Source organism: Onychostoma macrolepis, chromosome 16, assembly GCF_012432095.1.
Source record: "Onychostoma macrolepis isolate SWU-2019 chromosome 16, ASM1243209v1, whole genome shotgun sequence".
Lineage (NCBI taxonomy): Eukaryota > Metazoa > Chordata > Actinopteri > Cypriniformes > Cyprinidae > Onychostoma > Onychostoma macrolepis.
The window spans coordinates 10165711-10181315 of record NC_081170.1 but is presented as its reverse complement, the minus strand read 5'-3'; the positions used below and the strand labels follow the sequence as shown (position 1 = coordinate 10181315).

Genomic DNA, 15605 nt, shown 5'->3' with positions numbered 1-15605 from the left:
TGAATGTAGAGAAACAGTAGAAATATTTATTAGAAAAAGTCTTAAACTCATCACTGTCATTAAACTCAATTCACAAAGTCGTTAAACATACCAATTGTACTTTGTAACCATAAATGTCATTTCATGTATGCAAAATATATGCACCCTTGAAGGTACAGCATGTTTGGAAATGACATAGAATAAATATATTAACTGATCAAGCAATATTTACCTTGATTTTTCTTCATTTGTTGTTGATGAAAATTTAAATTCCCTCCATGTCCAACATGTGCTCTGATGTCACTGAACATTTCCATAGAAACCACCTAAACAATCTTTCACACAAACTTTTTAAAGGGACATTACAGTGTTGTGGTGGAAATGACACCAATACTGTGCTACAGCTATATTTTGTATAAAAAATTATTTTACTTAATTTTAATAATTCTTTTACTAGTTCTTAATTCAGGTACATTAATAGTTGATAAGTCATATTTTTAAACTGTATTTTCATTGTTGAAGTTTAAAAGTCTGGGTGTGCGACAAGGAGAAAACAGTGATTTTGATACCTATAAGGAGGTTGAAAAGTATGAAAAAATCATAATAGAAAGGTAGTAAAAAGTTTTTAAGGTGGTTTTATTGTTAGTTTGACAAAGAAAGAGGAATTTGTCCAAAATTATATGTATTTGAAAAAATATGACCAAAGAACATAAAAGCATTTGCTGATGGAGCAAAAGAAAGCTCAATTTGGTACTCACGTGCTGTCCGAGCCGAGCTGTGGCTTTTTGTGTGTGCAGCGCCATCGGCGCGAACAGAAATTATCTTTCTATCACAACGCGTGAGTACCGCATGTAAATCTCTTTCAGAAAAAGTCTATCACAGAGTGTAAGTACCGCATTGAAATCTATTTCGTGCTGTCTCATGCTTGAATGGCTTAAAACTCTTTAATATTTAAACTGACAAGGCTTAAAACGTGAGAATGATAAACTTTGAGGAAGCAGCACTGGCCCGATCATTCAGATCGGTGATTAGTTAAACACTACTACGGCCTGTCAGCAGCAGGAAAGCTAATTGTATTCGCAGGTGAACTAAAATATGATACATATAACTGGTGAACCAGTCGATGTAATGCATATGGTCTGAATAACCATAAAATGTGACATGAATAATACTGTATGAAGCGTTGTTTGTTTACATCAAGTTGCGCCTCGCATGAAAACAATGTTTGGGATACCACGATCAAAACTTAGCATATAGCTAGTTTGATGTTGAATATTCATCCAAATTAGTTGTGTGTTAAAATAACAAGCGTGTGTTCAAAATGTACTTCACTGGCCATCGGAGCGAAACAACCCTGTGACGTCACACGCTGTGGTACTGCAAGATGGCGGCACCTCGCTCCAAAAGCTATAACCAAACAGTATCATGCGTGCGTCCCAACATGCATACTATCCATCCTAAAGTATTAGTAATTTTCAATACTATTTAGGGCAGATAGGGTGGATAGTATGCACATTGGGCGAAACTCAAGAGGCGAAACTCTGTGTAGAACGTTCCTTTGCAACAGGTGAAAGCGACTAGGCCAGGGGTCTCAAACTCAACTTACCTGGGGGCCGCTGGAGGTAGGGTCTGGGTCAGGCTGGGCCGCATTAAGTATTTCACAAAAAAAGGGTTTCAAGTATTCCAAAAAAAGGAGCACAACTTATCCAATCTTCTCAATCTTTATTATTAACAGTTCTTCAACATGAATGTTTCTTCTGAACATTAACGGTTCCTCTGAATTTAAACTTTCCTTTCTGAAAATGAAAGGTTCTTCATGAACTGTCCTTCTGAACATGAATGGTTCTTCAGAACATAGGCTTCTCTTGCCTACTGGCAGCACTTCCTCTCACACAGCTGAGACACATTTGCCCGTTTTTTCCGGACATAAAAATAAAGGGGCATTGTATGATTATTCCTTAAAGATAAGGGTTTAATAGTTTTACTAGTAGTAGCCTATTACGTTCTGCCCAATGTCTTCAAGTAAAACCGAACTTTTATTTTGACGGGTTGCCGTGAATACCTTTACATTTTTGTGTACATGATATGAGGATAGTTTTTCTCAAATGAAACGCTCGAATGCTCATGAAGTGACTCTCAGAGCAGTTCGGAAATGTTGTTCATGTATTTATGTCCTCATTTAGTGAGACGACAGACGTTAATATCACCGCAAGCGTCGCGCGCTTCAGTATGAGTAAACAAACCCGCGAGTCTGCGCCATACACAGAGACACGCAGAAGTCATATTTAAATAGACGTTTTGCGGCTTAATATTTACAAATAGGAGTGGGAGTGTGCTCACTTTTGTGTGCGCTTACGTTTGTGTGTGTGTGTGTGTGAACCGGGGCGGAACTCCGCTGTGTGCGCGATACAGAGAGCGCGACCATGTAACGTAGAGACAGAAATGACACGCCGTCGTGTAAATAAGATAAATAACATAACAAGGCTAGTTTGTTTAATAAAAGAACAAGGTATACACCTGTTCTATAGGGAAGGTAACATTGAATGGCTTCTTTTGTGGTCTGGCGCTATAGAAATAAAATTACTTGCTTCAAGGGGGGCGGGGGGTGCGGGCCGCCCCCCTAAAATAATGGTAGGGGAAACACTGTAAGTGATAAAAATAAATAAAAGCGCGGCAAGACTCAGCAAAAAGGTGCGTTTGAGAACAACGTGCTGGCCGCACTAACACTAAACTTTGACGTCAAGTAGGGGGGCCACAAAATATCATCCTGCAGGCCTCAATTGGCCCCCGGGCCGCGAGTTTGAGTCCCCTGGACTAGGCAGTCCACTAGATTCTAGCTGTCACTATGGCAAATATCAGCTGCTTTGTTTAAAAACCCGTGCATTAAAGCTGAAATACAGCCTGAAGGATGACAACAATAATGTACAATCACTAGACTAGTGATCATCAAATCCTTTTAACAGTTTATTTTACAGACTTTAAAATAAAATCTTCCCTTTTTTCACAAAATCTTTTGCTCTCTAGAAACCATGTCAGTTTCGGCTGAAATTATTTCAAGTTCAAGTGTTAGCATTATAAACACTGAATTAATACCAATATATGAAATTAATTAAATTAATGACAGAAAAAAATTGTAATGTTGGACAATAAATATATAACAGGAATATAACAGCTTGACAGTAAACTGTTTTTGCAGTATTGTCTTATATTAATGTCCGTTAAAGGAAGACTGTAAAAAAACAAAACAAAACAAAAAAACTTTTTATGTCAAAAAACAAACAAACAAAAAACGTACAATATATATTTAAAACGTACAATATATATTTCAGACCTAGTGGAGTAATAGTAAATAATAATATAGTAAGCAATTGTAAATGTGTAAAGTTGCATGAGCTCATTATAACTTAGTGTCATCCATATACAGTAAATCCTTTATTATGTTTTCTATGGCTAGGACCTGTAGTTCCTAAAAGGATTTAAGTTTACTACTAGACTAAAAACAGTTGAAGTTAGCAGGTGCATAAGACAGTGCTACGTCCCACTTCAAAACACAATGGGCCTCATTTATCAATCTAACGTAGAAACGAGCGCAGATCCCAGCGCACAAATCAATTTACGACAGAGCTCACTTGTGATTTATGAAACATCCGTGTGCCGCCAATCCCATCGTACGAAAGATCGCACGTTGATAAATGTGGCGGAAGAAAACAATCGTCGTTTGAATATCACGCCCCTAAAAACAGCCTCGCCCCTAGAGTATACGACACGGAGAAACGTAACCCGGCCAAAAAGAGGAAGTAATCTCATGAATGAGAAATTGATTTTCCTCCAAAAACACCCTTTAACCTTATAATTGCAAACGATGGCATTAATTGATATGTATATTAAATACCAGTAAATATAACGAAACTTTTATTAACATAAACACTATATAGATTATTTAGTTCTGCTTAATCCACAACAAACCCTTTAAATTGAACTGTATTACAGAACAAGAATGAAAAAATGAGTAGCTATAAAATGTTATATTAAACTATGAAGTAAAACACAAATTAGGCTATAGTGGCATTCATTATAAACAGAATACAACGTCAAGCTAAAATTAATTTATTAAAGCAAAACTCTCTCATTCGACATCCAAATGTTTCCATTTTTGCCATGTAACATTTGGTTGCTAAACTATTATCTATGTACTTCACTTGTGTTCCAATATGCACGTAAAACATCATCCTTCACATGCGCAATACATGTTTGTTTCGGCGCTGCATGCTGATTTTACAGTGGGCCTTGTACAGTGTAACTTGTACAGTGCATGCTGATTTTACAGTGGACCTTGTGCAGTGTAACTTTTATGTTTGGTTGACTGCATATTTGATTAATGGCTGAAATGAAAGTGGCCTATACTTGTCGCACTGTTGTTGTTGTTGTTTTCTTTTCTTAATCTGTTAATTAAGAGAAATATATTTTGTGTAGCCCTATTTATTTTATTCCTTTTATAATTTCTGTTTTTCTCCATTCACAGAAGCGCAGCAGGTGCGTGATACGACATTCCTCATGGTCTGTTGTTTATGCTGCTATCAGAGCTGGATAGTAACTGATTACATGTAATCTGGATTATGTAATCAGATTCCAAAAATTAAGTACTTGTAATCAAAGTAAATTACATTTTAAAATACTCGTAATCAGACTACAGTTACTTTTTTATGGATTACATGATTATACGTATTATTCACACAATAGCAATAAATTATTCATAAATCTCCCTAATGTCTCTTTTTCATCTTTTAAATTTTCCTTTCTAAAATAGCCTTCCGATTATATACATATTATATATGTATAATAGTCCAGTTTTGTGGACATTCACACAAAGATCAGTTATTAGTCAGGTGGCGACAGCATTTGAACACTGGATTTACAAAAATCATTTCAGAAGGGTTTCAACATTGCATCAACTAGGCTACTGATGAACACATTCATTTTTATTTGAATTACCCTGTAGGTTTTTTAACCATGTATTATTAATTATAACTAATTAAAATGCACATATTCACGTTATTTCTTAGTTACATAATGCAGGCATTCCAAAACTTTTTGTCATCTAAACCTTATTCACCAAATATATTTGCTTTAAGTACCCCTTAGATTTTAAAATAAATATTTAAATAATTAACACATTTGCATGCTCATGGTTTCTTTGATATTGATTAATGATCACATTGCATGTAAAAGTAATCTGATTACATTACCTAAAATGTGTAATGTAACAGATTACGTTACTGACTACAATTTTTGTCATGTAATCTGGAATCAGTAACGGATTACAATTTGTAAGTAATCAACCCAGCTCTGGCTGCTATTTGCGCATATAAAGATAAAACTTCCAGTTGTCTGCTTTAATTAATCATTAGCAAATGAGTTGATAAGGTATCATTATGTTATGACTTTACTTGTTGACGCACATGACTATTAACTAATTGTTAAGTAATATGTCATGGTTATAGATTTTGAATTAGTTAGTCATGTGCCTCAACAAGTAAAGGCACAACATAATGATACCCATGCAAATTATTAGCTAATGATTAATTAAAGCAGACAAATGAAAGTTGAAATGCATGCTTGAACCCATTGTGGTAATTAACATATTAATTTACACTATTAGTTAATATAATATGTCATTAGGGAATTAATACTTTATGACACATTTAACTAATAACAATTTATTGATTACTTAATCTATGAATCATATAGAATGTTCATTTGGCACCTTTTTAGTTACACCCAGCGTCACTACCCCATCCTACCCGGCGAATTTCAAGCCCTGGGACGCCACCGTTGCTTAAAACAAAGCGATAGAGTAAAATCTTTCCCTTGTGCTGCACTGGGATCCCAGACAGCAACATAGTTTTGGCCCAGATCCAGCCCACATCTGGCCCGTGTGAAATCCATGCGGGTCAGATGTGGGCCGGACCCACTGGGCCCACTGCTTGCTGTCAGGGATGGCTCAAGCGAGAGCTCGTGGGTGATTCCCGTTTATGTCATTAAATAGAGGTTTAAACTCCGGTCCGAACACCACTGGCCACGAGCTTTGGGCTCTGCTCTCACCGAGAATATTGATTTATATAGCATATTTTATTTTAGATAAACTAGAAACAATGTTTAATTTATAGTGTTATTTTGAAATGTAAATCAGTAACAACTGGCTGAAGCTAGAGCCAATGGTGAAAGTCTTTGCGCGAAGAGACCACGCCCCATTTTGGAGATTCTGCCCACTTTTGGAGTTCACGCCCCATTTTGGAGATCTCCGGTCTGCAGTTATACCTACTTGGAAAATGGTGGCCAAGCTACCGAAGCGCCACCTAGTGGCTGTTACCCAAAACGCATCAGAGTTTTGCCTCTTGGTCTTCTATACTCTTTGCTATAACGTTTAAGTTTAAGTTTAAGTCTTTGGTTCTTTTAATTGTGATGATTTTGGCTCACATTTAACGAAAACCCACCAATTCACTATCTCAACAAATTAGAATATGGTGACATGCCAATCAGCTAATCAACTCAAAACACCTGCAAAGGTTTCCTGAGCCTTCAAAATGGTCTCTCAGTTTGGTTCACTAGGCTACACAATCATGGGGAAGACTGCTGATCTGACAGTTGTCCAGAAGACAATCATTGACACCCTTCACAAGGCTTACCCCACAAACATTCATTGCCAAAGAAGCTGGCTGTTCACAGAGTGCTGTATCCAAGCATGTTAACAGAAAGTTGAGTGGAAGGAAAGAGTGTGGAAGAAAAAGATGCACAACCAACCGAGAGAACCGCAGCCTTATGAGGATTATCAAGCAAAATCGATTCAAGAATTTTGGTGAACTTCACAAGGAATGGACTGAGGCTGGGGTCAAGGCATCAAGAGCCACCACACACAGACGTGTCAAGGAATTTGGCTACAGTTGTCGTATTCCTCTTGTTAAGCCACTCCTGAACCACAGACAACGTCAGAGGCATCTTACCTGGGCTAAGGAGAAGAAGAACTGGACTGTTGCCCAGTGGTCCAAAGTCCTCTTTTCAGACGAGAGCAAGTTTTGTATTTCATTTGGAAACCATGGTCCTAGAGTCTGGAGGAAGGGTGGAGAAGCTCATAGCCCAAGTTGCTTGAAGTCCAGTGTTAAGTTTCCACAGTCTGTGATGATTTGGGGTGCAATGTCATCTGCTGGTGTTGGTCCATTGTGTTTTTTGAAAACCAAAGTCACTGCACCCGTTTACCAAGAAACTTTGGAGCACTTCATGCTTCCTTCTGCTGACCAGCTTTTTAAAGATGCTGGTTTTATTTTCCAGCAGGATTTGGCACCTGCCCTCACTGCCAAAAGCACCAAAAGTTGGTTAAATGACCATGGTGTTGGTGTGCTTGACTGGCCAGCAAACTCACCAGACCTCAAGCCCATAGAGAATCTATGGGTATTGTCAAGAGGAAAATGAGAAACACTGAAGGCCACTGTCAAAGAAACCTGGGCTTCCATACCACCTCAGCCGTGCCACAAACTGATCACCTCCATGCCACGCCGAATTGAGGCAGTAATTAAAGCAAAATGAGCCCCTACCAAGTATTGAGTACATATACAGTAAATGAAGATACTTTCCAGAAGGCCAACTAAAACTAATTTTTTTTTTTTATTGGTCTTATGAAGTATTCTAATTTGTTGAGATAGTGAATTGGTGGGTTTTTGTTAAATGTGAGCCAAAATCATCACAAATTAAAAGAACCAAAGACTTAAACTACTTCAGTCTGTGTGCATTGAATTTATTTAATACACAAGTTTCACAATTTGAGTTGAATTACTGAAATAAATTAACTTTTCCACAACATTCTAATTTATTGAGATGCACCTGTGTGTGTGTGTGTGTGTGTGTGTGTGTGTGTATATATATATTATATGCATTATATACATGTACATAATATAATTTAGGAATAGTACAATAAAAGTGATACTCTCTAGGACAGGGTAACACCAGGGATGGCTATTAATATTAATAGTTAATGTCTTTTTCTAGTCATATTTTTTTTTCAACCTCCTGTAACACTGCAGGTGTCATGATGGTCACTGGACATTTAATTTAACAGAGTTGAGTGGTCATTAAAAACCAGCTCTCTCACATATTATCATGTCAATTTCACTTCCATTTGGATGTGATTGAATGTGATAATGTCTAAGTGAGTTATTTACTATGCCGTTATCCATTTCCACCGGTTTCCACAAATTAAATTCATTTTGTTGCGATTAACATGGCTTTTGATTGACAGGGTATACAGCTAATCACAGAGAAGTAGAGGAGTTGTCTCTTCCCTGGCTGTATGTCATGAATTAATGCCGGTCCCGTGCGGTTGATGATGAATTCTGAGTGTCGTATTTGGCCAATGGTCCTGGCAGTGGCCTAGATCCGGGCCCGAGGTTGACATGCATTTCATATGCAGACGGTGTGAGTGTGTGAAGGTCGAGGGGTGGCGGGAGTGACATCCTGTTTCACTTAATTCAGTTTCACTATGTACCTCCCCTCTCAGATGCTCTTTATTTAACAATTCCATCCACTTACTAGGAGAAATGTGTGTGTGTGTGTGTGTGTGTGTGGCAGGAGGGAATGAGAAGACGGTGGGCCGTCTGTCAGGTCTGTAGCCTCCTTTAACCCAGAAGTGTTTGCTGATCCACCCGCCCATGCATGCACACAGACATGGGCTAATGTAATATTAACGGCCACTCTCTCTGCCCAATCCAGAAAGGTCATTTTCTCAGTTCAGTCTTTTCTTCCACTTAATCCTCGTCTTTTATTTATTTCCAGTGAGCCCATATTAAAAATGAATTTGAATGATTTAGATGCTACAATACAAAGTGAAAAAAAAAAAAAGATTTTAATTGAAATCATTCAAATTTTCAACACAATTATTAATATTATTATTTATAGTATTTACAATAATTCCAGCATTTCAAATTAATATATTTTGTCACAATATTTCCACATTTTCTATATATTCATGTACTCTTTTAAATCTAGCTCACCATTAACGCTTTCACTTGCTTCTCCAGATCAAACTACACATCCCATAATCCCACTTTTTTTATTCAGGTCACATGATTATAAGCAAGGAGCAGATGGTACAGAGTCATGTGATGTTGTGAGCCGGGGTTGAATCTGAGAGGTTCTCCTGCGTCTGATGTGAGTGCTAAGTGCTCTCTTTCTCTCAAGAAAAAGGGTAATGTATGAAAATTAGCTTTGTACATTTGTGACTCTGGATAAATGGATTGTTCTTTTCGGCTGAGAATATGTCAGGTGGAGGTCAGTGTTTAAGGATGGAGAGGAGGTGAGGGGAAGGGGGAGGGTAGGCCTGAAAGGATGCTCTCTTGTTACCGTGGCATTCAGAAAGAGCACTGTGTGTTGGGATAATTGCATGTGATGTAATACATACAAACATAATGTCCCATCTGTTATGTGGGCCGAAGACTGTGTTTATGAATTTCTGTGTTAATCCTGAGCTGTGTTATTTATCATGGCTACGTGAGGGGCCTGGATTTTTTTTGGAGAGCTTTTGTTTGTGTCTTGTCTTCTTCTGCTGCCCAATCAAATTTGGTTCAATCGTTTACCGTTTACTGTTGTTTAATTAGACTGGCCATAATAAGCCTTTTGTTTTGCATTGTTGGTCAAGTGAACCAAGCCTTGTGCTTTCACAATGTATGTTGTCAACATGATGCTAAACTATGACAAATAAAATGATTTTGAGTGGAATTTAAAATGATGTAACACAGAGGTATTGCTTTTTATATTATAATTTGAATGTAAGACAGTTCAGAATTTCAAAGTTCAAAGAAATTAATGTAATCTCATGTAATTCACTATTTTTAACCAGAAAAGCCATGTTGAATGCTGGCTTGACAAAGCTTTACAATCCCTGATGTTTAAAGGTTTATAGGCTTTACTTATGTGTGTTTTGAATTTAATATTGTCTCTTCTCGTCCACTTTTTTTATTGCTTATGATATGATGTTCTCTCTGCTGAGGGCAAATGGGAAACTCATGTTTTCAGATGCGTAAGAAGAAAGCCGTAATTATTGTAATATGTGTTCTGCCTCTTTACCACAACAGCTTTTTATTTCTATGATTACATAATGGTTTGTAATACACTTAAATCACAACCCTTGATTCGATCACATATTTATTCATTGCACGCTGAAATGGCAGTTTCCCACATTTTGTGAGGTTAGTTTTGCTTGCCTACATTGCAAAATCAGCCTTTCACCAAATGATTTAGGCTCAGTGTCACATAATAGAATTGCCATTGGCTGTAAGTAAACTTAATGAGGAGAGACGATATGAACAACAAATTTCATATGCACTTTTGTAATCATAATTGTTAAAGAAGTTATGATTGTCCATCATGAAGGACCTTCCCAATAAAGATCCTTTATAATGTCATAATGGACAATCATAACTGTGGACTTGTTGCCTAAAGGAGCATTTTCTAATGGACGAATAATTCTGTATCTACTTTATTGTCAACAGAAGTCCACTGGTATTGGTTTTTCTTTTGCATGGGATAAACTAATTCACTTCATACTAAAAAGTTCATACATATGCTTTTCAATGATTTGACTTCAGTTTGGCAGGGAATTTAAGTAGCTGTGCAGGTTTCAAAACAAGTTGGCAGTATATGTAAATCTGTTGATTCATTACAGTCAATAAATTTCTTGTTTTTTGTTGCTGTATATGTTTGTTTACAATTACACTAAATGAGAAATGATTTACGATCCAAATGGAACCAATCCAGGATCAAAAGCAGGGCTATGTTTCCCAAAAGCATTGTAAGCCAAGTAGATTGTAGATCCATTTCCACCAATGGTCTCTACGATCAACTTATCTCACAATGCTTTTGAGGAACACAGCCCTGGACTGTGGTCTGCTAATTGTTACCTCTGCTAGAGTGACTGCATTTTTAGTAAAGTTTAGTCTTTAATATTTCAAATGCATCTCATATGTGTGTATCTATTGCAGCTAGGCATTTAAAACCATGCCATGAGAATCTTGATGAGATTTCTAATGCGTCCCCCCAATTTTACAGATAAGACTAATTGCAAAATAAGTCAGTTTACCTCGGCATAGATCACATTTGTTCAGGTACGATGGATTACATCATACATTCTCATTAATTAAAGCAAGTCTTTTTGGTTCAAGAGAAAGATAGAAGACTATAGAAGTGCAAGTGCAGGTGCATTCTGGGAAGTTAAACTAATTCTTATTCCCATCACGTTGCTCTCTTTCTCCACTTCACCTTATCAAACAAAACTGCTCTGGCCTTGCTGTCGGGGCATGACAGTTCACAAAGTCCTACCTGGTTTTAAAGCAAACCTTGAGGCCCTTTTTAGTTCCCGAAGCTGCCAGACGTCTCTCTCTGACTTCAATTTGAAGAAACTGATGAGATAGCAAGAACCCATGTTCCCTACACCAGTGATCAGTGATTAAAATGCAATTACAACATCGTGGTCCACATCTCAGGACCACTTTCATGATTACACTCGCTTTTGATTAGGTTGAGAAAGCAAGTTGACACAATGGCATCATAATTAAGAAGGCAATTGTCACATCTTGAAAAATGGTGCATCGTTGGACATAATTTCCCTGCCAATCTAAAGATTATGTTGTGCTTGTGACTCGGGTGAGATTGGGTTGTAATTACTTGATTGCATAAGTAAGTAACTCAAAATCTGCGTAATTGGACTGCATTATGCAGCCAGTTGGGAAAGAGCCAGGCGGATATTTAATATGTGCACCCCTGCAGACAAGAGGTTTCACCCAACAAGATAACAAGCCATGTGCTTTGGAGATGTGCGAGTATTGAGTGGACAACTGTTAGGTATAATTCAACTAATAATTGTTGTAATAAACAGTGTTTAAAGATAAGGTATGAGACACAAGCTATTCAGGGTCACTTTAGTTTTTACAATGTTTCACTTGTTTAGCCAGATATTTAAATAATCTACAATCCCATGAAGCATTGTGAATGACTTAACTGAATAAAAAAATAAAAATTTTAAAGAAGCCATTTATGCTTACCAAAGCTGAATGTGGATGATAAAAAATAACAATATTCTGAAATATTCTTACAATTTTAAAATACATGTTTTCTATTGTATTATAATTTAAAATGTAATTTATTCCTGTGATGGCAAATCTGAGTTTTCAGCTGGCATTACTCCAGTCTTCAGTGTCACATGATCCTTCAGAAATCATTCTAATATGCTGATTTGCTGCTTAAGAAAGTTGAAATGAGTTGAAAAGAAAGACTAAAGCTTGCTGAAATTCTCGGATTAGTGGTTTTTCTTTTTTCTTTTGTATTTATGTGTAGCATATTTCTTACCTGGAATTATTGCTTTTTTTAAATGAACTTGAAATAACTTTGGCAAATGGCAACAGAAACATATATCATTAGTTACTAACCATATAGCTCATGGTAGGTTTATACAGGGTCGTGTGAAATTAATTTGAATTTTAATGAATTAATCTGGCTTTGGCAACCTGACTGAAATCTTTATGTATGCATATACCTGTAGCTTATTGGATATGTTTATTGTAAAACTACACCATATGGTTTGTGAGCAGTCATTCAGATAAAATGTCATTTGAACCCTTCTTATGATGTCAACTCATGAGGTTGAAAAGGTCAGATCTTGTTATTCCATCAGTTTTATGTTTGCACAAACTCTTTAAAATTTTCTAGCTGCACTCACCTTGGCCTGTAACGTGCCTCAGATATCCGAGAGATTTGATTGTCGTCGGCTTCATTTTTGTCGCCTCATGTGATTAGAGGAACCTATTGATTGTATCATATTAGCTGAGTAATTGATTGTAACTGGTTATTAACCTCTAAGAACTTCATGTCCAGTGTGCCATTGCATGAGGACAGGCCTTAATCACTCACAAATGGCAGCCATTAATGAGATTAGTTCCTGGTTCTGCTCTGTAACTTTATTTGTTCCAGGAGGCATTGACAAGGGCATCCAGATGCTGAAGTTTACTTTTCTGTGAATTGATTTCTTTCCTGTTTAACCACATTCTTTGTCACCTTGATAAATGTGGGCTTACTGAATGTAAACTACAATAAATATGACTTTTTAAATACAGTGCGATAGCACTTTTGCAATCCAGGCTTTTGAGCATGCTTATGAAGCCGGATCTGATATGATCTCAAAAAGACATTTTCTGGCTTTGATTATAGATGAGATTACAGGAGATCTGAGATTCAATACCTGCACAGCGTGACTATCTGTTCTATAGATAGGGCTACTGCACACTGTGTTTCAGTGTTTATCTGGTATATATCACTGGTTATTACTTTCACAAAGCGATTCGCAGAGGACGACTTTGTTATCTGGTAATGCTTGAAGTGTACCATATAACGAGAGCCAAAGCCCGAAATAGTTTCTGCACATTATCAGATGGTGCATTGAAATGACACACACTTTGACAGGTTATGGAAAATGGGCATATAATGTGACCCATCGATGGCAGATTTTACCATCTGCCACATTACGTCAGAGAGACTCACCAACACATAAATGCTTAAAACTCATGGCATGTTCTAATGAACACCTGCATATATATATATAACACCCTGAAACTGAGTTACAGTACAGTGGCCAGTGACATACAGAGGTTTTCCAAGATGGGTTCCACTCGGAACAGGCCTCACAAGGGTCGATCAAAGAAGTTGAGACCTCGTGCTGTGCTTTAGGTGCAGAAACTGGCTTCAAAAACAGATGCATGTGTGCTGCCAGCATCGCTTTAGAGGTTGCAGAAGCGGAAGGTCAGCTTGTCAGTGCTCAGACCATACTCCGTACACTGCAACAAGTCAGTTTGCATGGCCGTCATCCCAGAAGGAAGCCTCTTCTGAAGCTGGCTCACAAGAAAGCCTGCAAACAGTTTGCTGTAGACAATCTGTCCAAGAGCATGAATTACTGGAAACATGTCCTGTGGTCTGATGAGACTAAGATATACTTGTTTGGCTCAGATGGTGTCCAGCATGTGTGGCGACGCCCTGGTGAACAGTACCAAGAAAATTGTGTCTTGCCTACAGTCAAGCATGGTGGTGGTAGCTTCATGGTCTGGGGCTGCATGAGTGCTGCTGGTACTGCGGAGCTGCGGTTCATTGAGGGAAACATGGATTCCAACATGTACTGGGACATTCTGAAGCAGAGCATGATGCCCTTCTTTTCAGAAACTGGACCGAACGGCAGTTTTCCAACATAATAACGACCCCAAACACACCGCCAAGATGACAACTGCCTTGCTGATTAAGCTGAAGGTGAAGCTGATGTAGTGGCCAAGTATGTCTCCAGACCTGAACTCTATTGAGCACATGAGGGACATCCTCAAGCGGAAGGTGGAGAAGCACCATGTGTCTAACATCCAGCAGTTCTATGATGTCATTATAGAGGAGTGGAAGAGGATGCCAGCAACAACCTGCGCAGCTCTGGTGAATTCCATGCCCAGGAGGATCAATGCAGTACTAGATAACAATGGTGCCCCTACAAAATATTGACACTTTGGACACAGTTTTGACATGTTCACTTAGGGTGTACTCATTTTTGTTGCCAGTTATTTAGACAATAATGGCTATATGTTGAGTTATTTTTAGAGGACAGTAAATTTGTACTGCTATACAAGCTGCACATTGACTACTCTAAAATATAAGTTTAATTTCTATAGTATTGTCCCTTGAGAAGATATACTAAAATGTTTGCTGAAATGTGAGGGGTATACTCACTTTTGTTAGATACTGTATATCTATCTATCTATCTATCTATCTATCTATCTATCTATCTATATATCTATCTATCTATTGGTAGCAATAGCCAAAAATACATTTTATGGGTCAAAATTATCAATTTTTCTTTTATGCCAAAAATCATTAGGATATTAAGTAAAGATCATGTTCCATGAAGATATTTTATAAATTTCTTACCGTAAATATATCAAAACTTAATATTGATTTTCTCAATATTTAGATTTTTTTGCAACCTCAGATTCCAGATTTTCAAATAGTTGTATCTCGGCCAAATATTGTCCGATCCTAACAAACCATACATCAACGGAAAGCTTATTTATCCAGCTTTGCAAAAAATTTACACTTAAGACTGGTTTTGTGGTCCAGGGTCACACATACATACATACATACATATGTACATTATATACATACATATATATATTAGGGGTGTCAACGTTAACGCATGCGATTAATCCAAAAAATTGTACGGGTTTAATATTTTTTTAACGCAGATTAATCGTTTGATACGGTTACCCCAACTTCTTCCCATCATCGCAGCGCTGAAGGTTATCTATCATTGTGTGATGAGGGTGCGGCGAACCAGTGTTGCCAGGGTAACGGCACAAGTGGACTATTTTGAAAATACAGTCGCGGGAAAAAATTACTGAGCCGTGGTTTGTGTTTTTTTGGGCTACTTTTTTAATGTACCGCGGCCGCTCAAAGTGTATATAGACAAATAAAAATTAAAATAGATCCTTTTACTAATGTGTATTATACTTGGAATGTATCCCTGGCAACTTAAGAACGGAGAGGAGGTTGTAACATCACAA

At 37.4% G+C, this 15605-nt stretch overlaps 1 protein-coding gene across 9 annotated transcripts in view; it reads left to right on the top strand.

The window, feature by feature from the left end:
- Nucleotides 1–9046: 9046 nt before the first annotated feature.
- Nucleotides 9047–15605, top strand: part of tsnare1 (T-SNARE Domain Containing 1) — a 138641-nt gene continuing 132082 nt past the window's right edge. For 5 of the 9 annotated variants that reach the window (XM_058747958.1, XM_058747949.1, XM_058747952.1 and 2 more), the window contains exon 1: nucleotides 9122–9214. The gene's annotated coding sequence lies outside the window, so the exon portion shown is untranslated. Of the gene's footprint in view, nucleotides 9215–10010; nucleotides 10046–15605 lie in introns of those variants that run through there. The other 4 variants (XM_058747950.1, XM_058747953.1, XM_058747954.1 and 1 more) reach the window with 4 other exon arrangements.